The 2961-nt window shown below is 43.0% G+C and overlaps 1 pseudogene across 1 annotated transcript; it reads right to left on the reverse strand.

Annotated features, from left to right (window-relative positions):
* Nucleotides 1–1878: 1878 nt before the first annotated feature.
* On the reverse strand, nt 1879–2671 carry LOC311102226 (gem-associated protein 7-like; annotated as a pseudogene). The gene is made up of 2 exons (XR_014615752.1): nt 2587–2671; nt 1879–2337 (listed from the first exon to the last, which is right to left on the reverse strand). The product of XR_014615752.1 is annotated as a gem-associated protein 7-like (transcript).
* Nucleotides 2672–2961: the final 290 nt, after the last annotated feature.

Here is a 2961-nt window from a genome sequence, read left to right on the forward strand (position 1 = left end):
CCCTTTGTTGGCAATGACACAGGTCAAACGTTTTCTGTAAGTCTTCACAAGGTTTTCACACACTGTTGCTGGTATTTTGGTCCATTCCTCCATGCAGATCTCCTCTAGAGCAGTGATGTTTTGGGGCTGTCGCTGGGCAACACAGACTTTCAACTCCCTCCAAAGATTTTCTATGGGGTTGAGATCTGGAGACTGGCTAGGCCACTCCAGGACCTTGAAATGCTTCTTACGAAGCCACTCCTTCGTTGCCCGGGCGGTGTGTTTGGGATCATTGTCATGCTGAAAGACCCAGCCACGTTTCATCTTCAATGCCCTTGCTGTTGGAAGGAGGTTTTCACTCAAAATCTCACGATACATGGCCCCATTCATTCTTTCCTTTACACGGATCAGTCGTCCTGGTCCCTTTGCAGAAAAACAGCCCCAAAGCATGATGTTTCCACCCCCATGCTTCACAGTAGGTATGGTGTTCTTTGGATGCAACTCAGCATTCTTTGTCCTCCAAACACGACGAGTTGAGTTTTTACCAAAAAGTTATATTTTGGTTTCATCTGACCATATGACATTCTCCCAATCCTTTTCTGGATCATCCAAATGCACTCTAGCAAACTTCAGACGGGCCTGGACATGTACTGGCTTAAGCAGGGGGACACGTCTGGCACTGCAGGATTTGAGTCCCTGGCGGTGTAGTGTGTTACTGATGGTAGGCTTTGTTACTTTGGTCCCAGCTCTCTGCAGGTCATTCACTAGGTCCCCCCGTCTGGTTCTGGGATTTTTGCTCACCGTTCTTGTGATCATTTTGACCCCACGGGGTGAGATCTTGCGTGGAGCCCCAGATCGATGGAGATTATCAGTGGTCTTGTATGTCTTGACAGCTCTTTGGTCTTGGCCATAGTGGAGTTTGGAGTGTGACTGTTTGAGGTTGTGGACAGGTGTCTTTTATACTGAGAGGACAGAGGAGCCTCTTAAAGAAGAAGTTACAGGTCTGTGAGAGCCAGAAATCTTGCTTGTTTGTAGGTGACCAAATACTTATTTTCCACCATAATTTGCAAATAAATTCATTAAAAATCCTACAATGTGATTTTCTGGATTTTTTTTCCCTCAATTTGTCTGTCATAGTTGACGTGTACCTATGATGAAAATTACAGGCCTCTCATCTTTTTAAGTGGGAGAACTTGCACAATTGGTGGCTGACTAAATACTTTTTTTCCCCACTGTATGGCCTACTTAATGAACACATTGTCAAATTCAATGCAAGTGACAAAATGTTTATTCAATGTACAACAAAACAAAGATGAAGTGCATATGCCTGTTAACAATGTAATAGACTTCATTGGTAAACAAAGATATCTCAGCAACAGATCTTATGAAAAGGAACAAGACAAGAACCACATTGTCCTATAGTCAATGAATAATGCCAAGATTTTCAGGTTTCCAGACAATTATATCAAAATTCCACCTGCAGACATGTTTCCTTATGTCTTCCTAATGAAATGGCCTGGACAGCTGAGAACTGCTGAGCGTCAGAGAACCTGGTGGTATATGAGCCCCCTGACATGCCTGTTGCAAACACAGTGCTGACATCTCCCTCCAGTGGAGGTACATTAAATTGAAAACTATGAAACATCAAATCATAGAAATACTGTATATCACAGTGTTCTCAATACCTGGCTGGCCACATAAAAATAACACATGGCAATGGCAAGTCTCCCTCATACTCAAAGTAACAGAATAATAAATGGAAACATCTTGCTACATATTCGGTTAGACTGAACACCCTTTTGGAATGGAACAGTTATCATTGACTGTCCCCAAAACGCCCTGTATGTGAAACGAAATGATATTAGAAATAACAGTTCAAATCAGATTCAGTTTCTTGGATATCTGTTAAAAAAACATCACAAATAAATGAAAAACACTGAACATCACAAATTGGTGAACAGCACTGTTCAGATATCAAAAAAGTATCAAATGACATCCTAACACCTGAGCAGAGCTTCTTTCTGCATCCCAATGGGGGTATGTAGTTCCGAAACTTGGAAGTTGAGCACGTCAATGTCCGAAGCTCCAAACTTCGCCTCAACCTAGACTCTCGTAGATGTGGAATTGCACCAGTTTATTAGTCATGGCTATGAGCGTTCTCAGAAAGCCGACCATGCACGCTGCTGTTCTCCAATTTGGACATAGTCAGTCCCCGTTTCAGTCGAAGATGAAATAGTAGTTGGACACAGCGCGATGAAACGGGGTGAGTTCGGGTCGAATCCGCGGCTATTCGGATCAGGTCCTCTCGGGAGGCGAAGCACAGATACGGGCGTTCTCATTTCGACTTTTTGTCACTCTCTGCAATCACAAAGTATGACAGAGATGTTGGCATGACGTGCACAAAAAGTTAGTAGATGAAATTGCAACTAGAATATGACACAAGCTAGCTACTGTAACTAGCTGTGTTTGCTCTGCCATAATTGGCTGTGTTGTCACATTCGCTAGCTAGCCAGCATGTTGTATTGTAAGCAGAGTATGCTGTAGAGCAAAACAAGCTAGCTAGTTTCTGTTCATAGCTAAGGGAAGTCACTCGTACTTAATACTTACCGACTCAGGGTAAGCAGATTCTCTCTGAAGTTGGCCAAAGAGTACATTTTATGAGTGTCGTTTGAGTTGGTACGCGTACATTTTGTTGTCCCTCTGATAAATGTGACCGGAAAATGTAATGTATTTTTAGGTTCCGCAGCAGGCCACTCGACACAATCTTTGACACTGATGCCGCCTAGCGAATAAATGAGGGAACATTCAAAAGTTGATGTGCACTGTACACGAAGGTGGTAGGCAGGCTGTGACTGTAGTTAGGCTGGTTGGGAAATGTGAAGCATTTAGCTAGCCTGTTTACTGTAGTGTTTGTATAAAAGAGAAATCACTCATCCTACTTGATTGATCGATCAATGAGCTTGCTCCAGTGAGAAATCATGA

This window comes from Coregonus lavaretus (genome assembly GCF_964263955.1).
Source record: "Coregonus lavaretus genome assembly, chromosome: 26".
Taxonomy (NCBI): domain Eukaryota; kingdom Metazoa; phylum Chordata; class Actinopteri; order Salmoniformes; family Salmonidae; genus Coregonus; species Coregonus lavaretus.